This window comes from Chanodichthys erythropterus, chromosome 24 (assembly GCF_024489055.1).
Source record: "Chanodichthys erythropterus isolate Z2021 chromosome 24, ASM2448905v1, whole genome shotgun sequence".
NCBI classification, from domain to species: Eukaryota; Metazoa; Chordata; class Actinopteri; order Cypriniformes; family Xenocyprididae; genus Chanodichthys; species Chanodichthys erythropterus.
This window is the reverse complement of record NC_090244.1, coordinates 14,225,965-14,240,866: the sequence shown is the minus strand read 5'-3', so window position 1 is coordinate 14,240,866 and position 14,902 is coordinate 14,225,965. Positions and strand designations below refer to the sequence as shown.

Sequence of the window (14,902 nt, the reverse complement as noted above, 5' to 3'; positions counted from 1 at the left end):
TATTTATTCTATGGAACACAAAAGACGATATTCTGAGAAATGTCCACACAATAGAAGTTAACAGTCACCAAAACTGTTTGGTGACAAATATTCTTCATATCTTCTTCACTGTGTTCTGCAGATTTGAAACAACATGAGGGATAAATAATGACCGAATTTTAATTTTTTTGGTTGAAATATCCTTTTAATTACCTAGCGTAACCTGAAAAGGAATGGAGCACCTGAGGGCTACACAGTGGTCAAGCTCAAAGGGTCACAGACTCTGGTATGAAAGTAAAGAAGTCATTAATAATTAATGAAACCAGACCCTGGCACCACAGGCCATGTCTAAAATGCCTGTTGGAGTACAGAAAACAGGCGGTTAATGATTAACACCGTTCTCACTCAAACTCTTCTCATGTTACACTGTATGGTGAAGGCACCTTGACAAAAACACTAAAAAAAACACACCCATGAAAAATCAGACAGGCATAAAAAGGACACTCCATACTGTGCCAGAAAAGTTCTCACTATTTCTACCCCTCTTTCTCTGGCAATGTGAGTAAGACGCATGAGTCAGTGGGATGACTGCGGTTGCAGCTTTATTTTGAGGGCATGTCTCAAAGGACTGCTTTGAAGATGCTGAGAACAATACAGGTAGATGATAAATCAGGCAGAACGAGCGCTGGGCCCTGCTCTCATTACAGGGACGCACGGGCTGGCTCAGAGGCACAGAATCGGTATACAGGTGAAAAAGCCAGCAAAGAAGAAGGGGGATTACAGGCCAGCTTATCCCGTCCCCTCAAGGCAGACAAGGACTCCTCTGGACTTCTATTGAGGAAGCGACAGAACAAGAGAGAGTGAGACACATGTAGCATGAAGCAACCAGGGAAATCATCAAACTGTGCACAAGATGCCTTTGATGTGCAAGTTTGCTTTGGTTATATAAGCCCACCGCGATCCATCATAACGGTCGAGCTGCCATGTATTTCAATAGGACTTGCATAAGCACTCGTAAGAAAGCACCGTGGTTTGGCATTGATTCGGGGGGCTCTCTGAAAGCCTGACCTATCACCAGCTGAGCTCACCCCTGAGAGTCAATGCCTGATTTAGAGGGAGAGGGAAAAAAAAGGTTTGTGGGGTTATTTTCATAGCAAATAAACTTCATGTTTTGCCTTGTGTTTGAAAAGGAAGACATTCCAATGCTTAGCTCACGGTACTGCAAGGATCAAGGGTAGAAATTGAAAAACCTGGGCAGTGTTTTGACAAGCTTTGGATGCTCTGATCCCGAGGCTCCTCCACCAGCCGGGTATCTTGCAGGTTTTTGAAGGTTTGCTCTCATAATTTCTCACCTCGCTTATTAAAGGAATATTTGGGGTTTCAATACAAGTTAAACTCAATCAAGAGCATTTGTGGCATAATGTTTATAGAGTGCTGCAGGGATGACGGATTTTTGCAGGCCAAGCCAGAAGTTTGGTTCATTCTACAAAAAGCCAATAGGCCTTCCATTGGCTACTACTAAACAGTGAGTATTTTAATGATTACATTCACTTCCATTTAGTGTTGCACAATATACCGGTACTAGAAAGGTATCGTGGTACCCTGCTTTTAAAAACGGTCCGGTTCTACATTTTATTAGTACCGGTACTTTGAGTGCCAGCTGCATTTCCTAATGTGCGACAGCAGGGGGCAGTGTGCGTGCAGCGCGCTGCATCACATTGAGTGCGTGTTTATTCCTCTCAACTGCGCAATGGCTTTTAAGGTGACGGAACAATAGGTATGGTTGCATATACAGGTGCTCTTGCAGACAAATTGTTGAGAAAGCAGATGCACGAAGCGAAATATGGTATTATTTTGCTTACATTGCTGACAGTCAGATCAAGCCCACGGACACCACAAAGCCCGTCTGCAAAAGAGGTTACAAAATAACGCAAGCGAAGGGAGTCAAAAGCATTTTGCCAACAAGGGAGCGAGAGATTTAAAGGGGCCACGCAACCTGAATAGGTGTATAGTTAATGATGCCCCAAAATAGGCAGTTAAAAAAGTTAATTTAAAAAAATCTACGGGGTATTTTGAGCTGAAACTTCACAGACACATTCAGGGGACACCTTACTTATATTATATATATACTTATATTACATCTTTTGAAAAGACGTTCTACAGCACCTTTAAACATTAAATGAGTGTTATTTATTTATTTTACTCGAGCAAGCAGACCACCGAAAAGAGGTGTATTATTGAGTCTAAGTTTAATACGTGATATCTGGTTGCAAAAATAAAGTTAATTTAAAAATACATAAATATGTGAAGGGTATATACAGTTATTTTAAACCGATTTATGCTTTAATAACAAGTATTTACAGTAATCTAATTTTTACAATAATCTTAATGTCAAAAACACCTACATATTTATAACAAAAGCATAACAGCAAATAATTTACAATTTTATTGAGCATGAAAAAATAAACATTAAAAAATATATAAACTAACAACTTCATGGCAATGAAGCTCAAATCCAGAATTATCAGCCTGCACACTGGTGAAGAAAGAAGTTCTGTCATATGTTATTATATATGTCGGTCATATGTTTCCTGCTGTTTAGGTTTTTGCCGTAGTATCATTTAAGTATCGGTATCGTGATATTTAAGTTGGGTATCGTATCGAAGTCAAAATTTTGGTATCGTGACAACACTACTTCCATTGTAAGCTTTTTGCATTTTTTAAAGGAAAGGAGGAACAAATAAAAATTGTCAAAATTATGTGCCGTCAACTGTAGTTAACTCATATTGAACCAGGAATATTGCTTCATTTGAGTATTTGGGAATTATTTCAAAGAATGCAGAAAAATATTACAAAAACATCCCACGTAGCTCCTCTTTGACACATTAAGCAGCTCTCATTGTGTGCGGCACAATGCTGACGTGATAGGGTTACCATGCCCCACCTTTGGTGCTTTATAGCTTTGTGGCCTTTGGCATCACCTCTAAAAGGCTTGATATGAGTGAAAGGAGATCTGTACGACCAAATGTCACCTTCACAAACTTTCTGTTAACCCCCGGGCCCCGATGCAGTTGCGACCACGTACAGCGTACGTGAAGATTTCTGGAACGTCATTGCTCCAATACTGCCACCCATCAGCTGCTTCTTGACGAAAATAATGTGACCTTTGCCCTCACAGAATTTTCAGTAATGTTGTATATGTTTATATGCATGTGTGTGTGATTGTGGCATGCCCCACCTTTGCATTTATACAGCACGTCGCAAAGCAACCCGATTCTTGTGTTTATGCGCCTTTCTTGGATTACTAGGTCGTGAGGGTCAGTAGTCTGGGGAGAATTAGAGAAGCTGACAATATTGTGGGATTAGAGGCTGGCAGTCACCATGCAATCCTGGTGCCTGACTGCTGGTGTGTAAATACCTGTGGATGTCTCGAAGAACACTTGAAGAGCCTATTGTAGAGCTGCACGATATATCGAAATAAAACTGATATTGCAATATGGCTTAATGGGATAATCAAATAGTGAAGGCTGCATTTCATTAAATAAATATATGCGCTGCCAGTTTCAGAGTGAAGATTGCTCATTAGATGCATGCTCATGATAAATTGTTTCAGCATCTCAGAGCAGTTTTGTTCATTTACTTCTTGTGAGCTAAATGTGTGTAAATGCTACGCTTCCTGATTAATCGAAATTAAACTGCACAAGATTTGGCAAAGGCAGCAATTTTTTTGATGCGCAGCTTCTCAGTGAAGCATGGCTCTGTGATCAGTAGTAAATTTTCCATCTGAAGTCTAGAGGGCGCTCACACGCAGAAACTCAAAATATGCCCCGCAGATCCCTATGGGTATGGTACTATCGCTGTAGCTGAATAAACAGAAGATTGAAACACTTTGATTGATTAAACATGACTAATAAACACACAAATATGACAATATATGCTTTATCTGAGTTCTTCAAGCCTTCTCTGGTATTTTCATGATAATAAAGTATATTTATACTTCAATGCTAATCGACATAGCCTTTATCACTGAATAGAATACTATGAAATAATATGTTGTGTGCCTTATTCTGTGTAAGAAGCCACACCAAACTCACTTAATAATGTCAGTAATGTTTGAAATAACATTCTTCTGTGAGACGGAGTAAAAACATGTTATTAAATGTTGTCTTTTGTTGAACAAGATATTCGTAAATGCTTCTCATGTTTAGAAAGATGTTTGATGCGTGTTGCTTTTTCAAATGCATGTTATAAGAGACTCAAACTTGCATTGCTTTCAGAAGGAGCAGCATTTACTACTGATCACAGAGCAGACAAGCAACACATAAAAAAAATAAAAAAAATGATTGCAGCCTTTGTGATTTCATAATTGCACTAAGCCAACCGGTTCGAGCCAGATTTATGTATTTTGCAGAAAAGCAATATCTCAATGTCAATTTTTTCTAATATTGTTCAGCCCTAGTCTACTATAGACTGTCAAAGTCAAACTTTTCTTTTTATCAGCCGCTGTCTGGGAAAGGTGCTGTTGACTCCTATTCATTCTTTCTTGCTTTCAGTTTTTGAAAATGTTGCTTTGCCTCATGATCCTCTTTTTGGTCTTATCTTGTCTTGTTACTCAATTTTCACTTTTCTCACTCTTTACCTCTCAACTTGCTCTCCCAATTCAGCAGTCAAGTGATCTGTCAGTAGAGGACTTTGTTCCTCACTCAGGTTTCCAACTGGAAAACAATACACGGCCCAGTACAACCGCGCGTATGTTTGCTAAAAATTGAATCAGCTTATTCAAATACTCATGATTAAATCTCTGCTCATCTAGTGATTTTGAACTTGTTGCTGCATGTTATGAAATGATTCGCTCAGAGCACCATGAATAATACGCCTAGACCAAAATAGTGAGATAAAATTTATTTTGCCACAGTCATTAATCAAACTGAAATCGAGATTAAAATACAATTAATCAAAGACATTTATTTAAACAACAAGATGAAATGCTTGTTGCAGTTAATGAGCCATAAAGCACAGACTGGGCCAACGCTACACATTTTACACTAGAAAAAAATAGCAACAAGCTAAACATAAGCTATCATTCTATTGACATACAGTGAAACATATTATGGACGTGCTTATGAACCATGCTCATCCATTCAATTAGATAAACAGACATAAGCAAAGGGGGGATAATTTAGTGTGGAGTCCATTCCGGAGGCCCGGAGGTCTGTCATTATTTACTCGTCCAGCATGAATCTATTCAAAGCATTAGCAGAAACGCCCATTCATTATAGCAGACAAGATGAGCACGCTCAAAGAATTGCTCTCTGCCACAGTCCACAAGCATGCTGAAGTAAAAACCTCCACCCTTATGCAAGAAGCATGGATCTGATAAAAGGGTAAAGAGCACTGCTTTAAAACCATGAAGCGTTGAGACCCTTTAAAAGATCAAATCCAGTCCTTTATGGAAGAGAACGGAGGCAGAGCATTCAAATGCCTGGTTTGCAGTTGGCCAGAATAATCAATTCCAATCTTGACTGTAAAGACTTGGCAGGGCTGCTTTTCTGTGATGATCTTACTCTTTTTCACATGTCAGAGAGAGCAAAACGTGCCTGTAACACTAAGATTTTGGGAGCTGTTTAAAGAGTTTCGCAGATTCTCTGTTCCCAATTTCAGCTAATTTATTTCCATGCATGACACTCTGCAGAGAACTTTGCTCTGAAGAAATTCCCTTAAACTCTTAAAAAGATGAGAATGAACATGTGTTAAGTCCATGCTTCTTGATACATTTGGTATGCTAAATGCTGTAAGAAGAGACTGTATGGTGATAATCTATTGTTTCAAGCGGCATAGGCCCCGTTTACATCTGGTATTAAGAAGCCTTTTCATCGATCCGATCACAAGTGGACAACGCTAAATACAGGTGTAAACAGGGTGTGAAACGTTTTGAGCTTAACCCTCAAAATGGATCTTTACAAAATGTTCGTCATTCATGCTGCATGCATGCATTGGATCATGTGAGTATAGTATTTATTTGGATGTTTACATTTGATTCTGAATGAGTTTGAGGATGTGCTTCGTAAGGCTAACATTACACACTTTTGGAGAGATTTATAAAGAATGAAGTTGTTTATGAATTATACAGACTGCAAGTGTTTAAAAATGAAAATAACGACGGCTCTTGTCTCTGTGAATACAGTAAGAAACGATGGTAACTTTAACCACATTTAACAGTACAACATGCTAATGAAACATTTAGAAAGACAATTTACAAATATCACTAAAAATCATGTCAGTTATTATTGCTCCATCTGCCATTTTTCGCTGTTGTTCTTGCTTGCTTACCTAGTCTGATGATTCTGCTGTGCACATCCAGACATCCTGCCCTTGTGTAATGCCTTGAACATGAGCTGGCATATGCAAATATTGGGGGCGTACATATTAATGATCCGACTGATACGTAACAGTCGGTGTTATGTTGAGATTTGCCTATTCTTTGGAGGTCTTTTAAACAAATGAGATTTATATAAGAAGGAGGAAACAATGGAGTTTGAAACTCACTGTATGTCATTTCCAGGTACTGAACTCTTGTTATTTAACTATGCCGAGGTAAATTAAATTTTCCATTCTATGGCACCTTTAACACATAGTTCAAATGGCTTATCATCAGTAGTTGGCATGAGCTGTCCTTCCTGTAGTTGACATTAAGAGGCAGATATGATGAAACCCTTATGTCAATTTGGGCCTTTGCAAAAACACATGTGGCCTATGCTACACGCTACAAAGATCAAGGTCTTTACTCTCAAAATGCCCTCTTTCTGCCAGAAAAACACTGACATGTGATAAAGAGTATGAACATGCAGCAAATTCTGTCGTTTGTAGTCATATTTCTCAGCACTATGATTCAAAGCGAGCAGGTGGCATCCTTTTTATGACACACGATTTCAGTGCCAGTCAGCTATTTTACTAAGTGTGTAAAATCATGCAAATGGAAAACAAACAATCGAGCGTGGCGGTGATATATAAAGCATGACCACATGGTAGAACAATGCATCATTGTGCTATCTTTTGGTAAACCACTGGAAGTTGGCATGTCTTTTTATTGCCTTTTTTGTCCAGATACCTTCAGGGATTATGGTCAGACTAACACATTAATAAAACACATCTGTTTGAGGTAGAGGGGGCACTGATCTGCCCCTGGCCACAGGCAGGGGAGATGGATTTGTTGAATACAATAGTCAAAGGTGATAACCCTTTGTCCTCCTGTTTAGCTACACAGTCTTTGAATATAATAGACCACAGTCTCTTATAACATGCTCATTGCATCAAATTTCCTCTTTACACTAGGAGAACCAAATGATTTTCATGAAATTTGGTTCCATTAACAGATCTTAAATGGTTCTTTTTAGTGACTCAAAAACATACAGTGTAGTCTGATTCCTGAATATATGACTCTTATGAGCTGGTTGTTTTAATAAAAAAAAATGCAGCAAAGTCACTTTAGTCCAATAAGTTGTTATTGTTATTTTTTGTGAATCATAAAATTGTAGAGAGCAGTTCATGTAGTCAGATTCCTGAATTTTTCTCTAAAAACAACTGGCTCAAAAGAATTAAGAACACACAACAGGACCTGAATGAATGACTCCTATATGGGGTTCTATTTAGTGAATCAGTTTTTTTGTGAATCAAAAACATACAGAACGATTCAGTCCAGTTCCTGAATGACTTTCTAAAAAGAAATGGCTCAAAAGAATCAAAAACATACAATGGAACCAGTGTAGTCTGATTCTTGAATGAACGAGTCTTATGAGCCAAATCATTTCAGTGAATCAAAATACTTTTAGTATGAATCAGTCGGAGTGGTTACATACTTAATCTGAATCGGTTACTGTTACTGAATGATTGTTCATATCACAATGTGCAGTAAAAAAATAAATAAACAGCAGTTTTGTTGGAATCATTTGAATTTTTGGTATTTTATTTCATTCATTAAATAAATTCATTAAAAAATGTACAAAATTATTGTTTTTGTAGCTACTTTAAATATGTAGTTAGTCAAAGCATTGAAATTACAGTATGCTGTCACTAAATCATTTGTGAGAAGCCAATAACAATTTTGCCAAAGCAGTATTACATTTATGATTTGCTGAAATAAGCAGCAGTCGCCAATAGATTTGTTCAATTGTTCTCAAAAATGTTAATGAATCCATTAAGCAACAGGAATCATTAAGAAGAATCTGAGTCAGAACCAGAATCATGAAAATTCCTTTTGATTCCCATTCCTACACTCTAAAAAACAACCCAAGTTGGGTTGAAAATGGACAAACCCAGCAAATGTTTGCCCAACCTGCTGGATATTTTTTTTTTAAAAACTCAAATTAATGTTTAAAAATTACTGTATTTATTGCTTAAAATGAAACCAAAATATGTTGGAAATGAACATTTATTAATAAATGAACATTAATAAGTTTACTAAATAATGATTAAACAAACATTTATTAAATTGCTTATTAATAAATGTTCACCTTTTGATTATTATTGCTGCCTCTAGTAATTATGTGTCTGATTTTCAACCTATTTTGGTTCATTTTAAGTAAGCCATATAGTAATTTTTAATTTTAATTGGGTTAAATAAAACTGCCCAGCACGTTGGGCAAACATTTAACCCGAGCGCTGGGTTTGTCCATTTTCAACCCAACTTGGGTTGTTTTTAACCCAGCATTTTTTTAGAGTTTACTCACACTGCTTCGAACCCTTCATGACTGACACATGAAGTCCACTCCATTAGCTGACCAAACACTGGGTGTTATGCCCCACAAAACTCACAAGTCAACTATCAGGTAAAAGCTTTCTCTCTTTTCAAGCGATCACACAGGCTGTGTCTACTGAGGGATAAGCTTGGGAATATCTGACTGACGTGCTGAATGAGGTGGAAGGGCAGCCGCAGATAAGCTCTTATTTGAGGTGCATTGTTGAGTTCTCAGCAGGTGATAAAGTAGAATAGTTCCTGGCCAATCCAATCCGTTCCATTACTTAAGCACACATTCATTCAAGCCTGTATCCTATGGAACCATTGTGTCGGCATTAGCACCAGGGCAGTACAGCGTAATGGCTCTTTTGACCTAGTGGGGGAGGTTGAGTCCTAGCATACCCCGAAAAGTTTATTTGTGGTCCCTGCTGTGTAAGCCAAAACAATTAGTAGAGGTCTTTGAACTGCACCAAACAATTAGTCTGGATCAGTCAACTCCAGTCATTTAGCGGTGTGGGCTGATTGAATATCCAACCTGACCGGGCTCATTAAATGCTTCAGCGGGTATTTGATTTACTCCTGGTCAGACTGTCTTTAACCTTACAAGGAGGTTTCGAAATTGAGCTCTTTGATGAAACCTCGTGCTCATAGACCCGGAGAGCAGGAAATTACTGGAGGGAGTAAAAAAAATGAGGAAGAGAATGTATGGTGGATGCCAGAGATGGATCAACATGCCTCTGGGCCACTGACTCATCAGCCTCACCAAAGCAATCTTTCCCTTCACCTGACACTTACACGTGTTTCTGAATTATGCCTAGAGAGCACCGACAAGTATTTCAAGCCTGAAGGATGCGTTAAACATGGGCCAGTCATTACAACAACGAAAGAGGAAGCTGTGGTGCAGTAAACCTGGTGTAAACAGTGGAGTACTAGGCAATCGTACGTTTGTTTATATGTGGGCGCAAGAGTTTATCAGTTGTATGCTTTATGGGAATATTTAAGACACACATATGTGGGATGAGCAGGAAAACAGTCCAAGGACAGGAAGAAAAATCAACAACACACAAATAGTGCATATACGCACACATAAACATATCAGTACAACTTTAGTACAACAAACATCCAGATTTTAGTTTTTCAAAGAAAGTGTTTGTTTTATTTCCTATCTTTTTAGTTCTCAGACAGGTTGGTTAATGGTACAATTTGTAAGATATTCGCAGTAAAATATCCAAAAACCACTAGACTAGTGTTATATATTTTGTCCAGCTGGTTACTAACAATATCTCTAATGTTCTCAACGACTTGTAAATCATGAGAAAATTCCCTTTCTAAACAGTGACACGGGGCAGTGCAGTCGCCTGTCAATGACGTCAGTTACCTTTGTTACCGCTTTTACTGACGTAGAAACCACATGACAACAGTGCCGTGGACAAATGCGGAAGTAGTGTCTAGCGTCCAGCAAACCACTAGCTTGCTTCAAGCAGTTCCTTATTTACTTCTTGCACGTTTTATGGTGGATTGTGTTACTTATTTATTGAACATAATTACTGTTTACCATCTGCCGCTGGTTCTGTCGACAAGGACAGCTCCCGTAAACGTAAGCGTATGGGCCAACCAAACAACCCAAGAAGAGTTTGGGACAAGAGGAGAGAAAGAGCGAGGATCAATATCGGTGTTGCATTTTCTAGATGGAGAGAGCTTTGCGACAAACTTCACCTAGAAAGAGATGCCGATCTCGCTTGTGTTTTACTCGACAGGGTGAGTTGTTTTGATTCGTATCTTTACAGAAAACGTATGCCATTATAACGATCAACACGATTAGTATTATGGGGCATACACGCCAAACGCGGGGCATCGCGTCTCTAGACCTGCGCGAGGACGTGTCTGATCCATAGTCTGATCGCGTCTTTGCATTGACTTTGTATGTAATCTGCGCAAATTGTTGAACTTGCGTTTGCTATGTATGCCCAATTATTGCGTTGGAAATTTACACGAGTGTATATATTTGTTGAACACGTGGTAATCGTTTTCATATCATCTGACTAAACAGTAATCAATTAATTTGATAATTTACTGTCAAACTATATTTGCTGTATTGTATTGCAATATAGCATGACGCAATATGTAATGGTGGCATGTGAAAATTGTCTTTTTCAGACACTTACGAAATCCAGTATTGGATAGATTTTGTTAGTTACTGTAGCAGCTACAGTGTAGTTATCATAATTTTACATCATAACCTCACAATAAAAATTGTGCTGTCAATACATATGATATATATGGTAAAGCGGAAGCAGCGCCAGTGACTGTGGCATAATAAAAGTCCCGCTGCTCGTGAGGCGTGTGTTGCGCAATCACTCCAGCAGCCTCGTTCAGCTCCCACAACACTCAGTCCTGCTCTGTTTCATACTACAGTAACGTTAATAATCGCATCCATTAATATGTTTTCTTCCCAAGTCTATTGAAGTGGAGACCACATGTCCCAAGATTCCACACTCAAACTTGCCGCCATCAAGCTACGCCTTTGTTTTGAATAGGCCTCTAGCGACCTATAGCGGACAAAATGATTACATACTGCACCTTTAAGTAGTTTGCCATATCTCATATAGGGTGTCTTATACTGTAGAACGGGCTTCAGTTTCTGCTTCATCTCATGCAGCTATTCTTTTAGGTGTCTTTTTTTAAAACAATGATTTTATTGATAGTCTAGCAGTGTTTGTTTTTTTTAGTAATATTTTCATAGACATTTTCATGTCATTTTTATTTATAAACATTAAAACACTGTTACAAAAATGAATTAAAATATTTCCATTAATCGCCATGACAGACACACCCCACCCTGTGCACACACCCTGCCCCCAGGTATTAATTTTTAAGACATATCAGTACTCGAAATTAAAAACTGAAAAAAATGCCCATCCCTAATATATACATTGCATAATATAACATTTTGCTGCATTTTCTCAGTATACAGTTTGGGTACAAATTTTATTACTTCAATTTTTTTAATAAAAGTTACTATTTTCTATTTTAATGTGCTTTAAAATGTACTTTATTCCTGTGATGGCAAATCCAAATTTTCAGCAGCCGTTACTCCAGTTTTCAGTGCTATGTCAGATCAATATAATATGCTAATTTGGTTGTTATTATTATTATTATCAATGTTGAAAACATAGTTATGCTGCTTAATATTTTTGTGGAAACTCTTGATACATTTTTCAGGATTCCTTGATTTTCCAATTTTTGTGTCATTACAAATGTCTTTTCTGTCCTATTTGCTCAATTTAATGCATCCTTGCTGAATAAAAAACTATTAATTAATTTCAATTTTGAATGGCAGTGTATGTAAATATAAAGAAGACTTTTTGGACACATTAAACTTAACACAGCAAAAATAAGGGCAAGAAAGTCAGGACACATCCCCACAGGTGCTCTCATCCCCAGATGTAGATGAGATGAGCAGTTCACACCTGGATGCCAGCTGTCCGGTCTCCTCTAGCTAACATTATGGTCTTAAGTCACGCAGGTTTCCCGCCAGGGCAAGACTGCCAACATGAGCTCACTGCAGGGGCTTGACATTTTGAGAAAACACACAGCTGCACACTTCCACCTGCCCCTTGGTCTGAGCTGTTGGTCTGTGACGTGTACGTGCCTGTGTTTGTGTGCTTTTGCCAGAAATGATTCAGGGTGACTTAATTCCTCAGTACAAACCTCAACTCACCCACATAAAATACATTTCTTATACATATGCACAGAAACGCAACCATGCAGGTAGTTTATCGCAGCTTCTTCAAGCAGAGACAGGATACAACAAGTACAGTGTCTTTCAGCATGATTTTGCTCCTCCCAGAGCTGAAACCGTGGCCTATACTGTAAATGATCTAGGTTTTGCCGTTTTTGCGCAAACACATCTGGGCATAAGCAGGCCGCAGCACGTATGCTTTTTATAAGTACTAAGTACAGTGCATTAGCGTGTCACCCTGTTCATACATGACCAAAACACACTATTATGAAACAAACAGCTAAAAGTATCTGATTTAAATTGATATTTGCTAATTCACAGTCAAAAAGAAGTGGGAAAATGTGCACAAACTAAGTTAAAAATCAATGCACTGCCTTTTTGCTTTTCTTTACACTTTTAGACTTGCCATCTCAAAGCATGTTCATTTAGCCACAATGGCGGTAATAATTAAAATGGCTGTCGATCAAAACTCCCGCTTTAGGAATTATATTACAGGCGGCAATCAATCAAGCTTCAGATTCAATTTTAAAGTAATCAGCATTTGCCAGTTGTTCCCCTGATCAATTGTAATCTAATGATAATTTTGACCTTAAATGTGGCTGTTTGTTATTGCCGGTCTCAAGTGTCCCCCTCCCTTCTGCTCTTTCAAGACAGGAGGCGCTGGGTTTGTTGGGGTGGTTCCAACTCGGATATGTCCATTATTCCAAACAATAAGGACTATATTTCTGTCTGTTTTATTAACGAATATTGCTGAGCCAGAGCAGACTGGCCGATCGATAATTTTAAGAGCTTGGGTGAAGTCTGAAAGCTGTGATGTCTTTCTCTCGAAGGGTAAGAGTCTATTACAGACTTTGGTGATTTATCTGATATGATATTCAAATAACTTTGGCTCCACATTAACAAATAAAACAGGAAAACAAGGCTAAATTCAATCAAAACTGAACCACAGTGTCAGATGTGCTATGTTTCCACATAAAGGCAGGAGATGTTGGAGACCAGTTTGTGGAGTCGGTTGTCTAAGAGCAAAAACAAAATATTGGGATCAATTTATCATGCCTATTTACAATGTAATTGTTTTATGACACTGCGTCAATTGCCTCTTTATAGGGTGATAAGACAGACTCCGCATAACATATGCTACCGGTATCATAATTCTCAACGATGCCACTATGATTTGCCATTGGCCTTAACACACTCAGACACACACACCCAAAACAAACAAATGCACAATTACACATTCACACACAATGGCCGTAACCATGTCTTAAACATTAGGGGGACCAATTTTTTAAAGCATAAAGAAACATTATCATTAATATTTGCATTAATTTGCATTAAAATATGTAAACATGTACTTTTATTTGAATGCCTAATATGTCAAAAAAACAAAAAAACGTTTATGGTCTCATTACACTCTGTTAGGAATTATATAAATCACATAAATTTTCAATTCAAAATGGCCATATTAGAGGGGAAGAAGTCAAGTAATTTGCATCACTGAATGTTACTGTCGGTCATTTAACATTTTCTATCGGAAAGCAGCTGACATGTTTCACTATACCTCACTCTCTTTCAACATTAAAGGGGCTCTATGTAAGTTCTTACTTTAATAAATAATAAAAATACCCCAATATGTTAGCAGATATTTAGGTAACATGCTAAGTTTACCTACTTGTTCCTCAGAAAAACAATGCTACAGCCAGATATTCTACTTTGAAAATGCGCGTTCCGTGTTGGAATGTCTGTTTTTTTTTTGGTCTGTGTGAAACCGTGTGCTGCCAGTTTATCCAATAGTATTTCGACATCACAGGTTGCCAGTTGGCGGAAAACACCACGTATTGTATACCATGCAAACAAACCAGCAAACAAACTGTGTCAGAGAATCGCACATTCTACCTAAAAGCCTCTGAATCCACCTAAATATCTCTGTGAACAACAGCATATTAAAGGTGCCATCTAACATTTTTTTACAAGATGTAATATAAGTCTAAGGTGTCCCTTGAATGTGTCTCTGAAGTTTCAGCTCAAAATACCCCATAGATTTTTTTAATTAATTTTTTTAACTGCCTATTTTGGGGCATCATTAAATATGAGCCGATTTATGCTGCTGCCCCTTTAATTCTCCTGCTCCATGCCCACGGAGCTCACGCTTACCTTAAACAGTGCATAAACAAAGTTTACACAGCTAATATAACCCTCAAATGGATCTTTATAAAGTATTCATCATGCATGCGGCATGCATGCATCGGATTATGTGAGTATTGTATACTGTTATATTGTTTACATTTGATTCTGAATGAATTTGAGGCTGTGCTCCGTGGCTAACGGCTAATGCTACACTGTTGGAGAGATTTATGAAGAATGAAGTTGTGTTTATGAATTATACAGACTGCAAGTATTTAAAAATGAAAATAGCGACGGCTCTCGTCTCCGTGAATACAGTAAGA

The 14,902-nt window shown here is 38.0% G+C and overlaps 1 protein-coding gene across 4 annotated transcripts in view; it reads right to left on the bottom strand.

Annotated features, from left to right (window-relative positions):
* Positions 1 to 14,902, bottom strand: part of met (MET proto-oncogene, receptor tyrosine kinase) — a 71,443-nt gene that overhangs the window by 48,245 nt on the left and 8,296 nt on the right. The window lies entirely within an intron of this gene.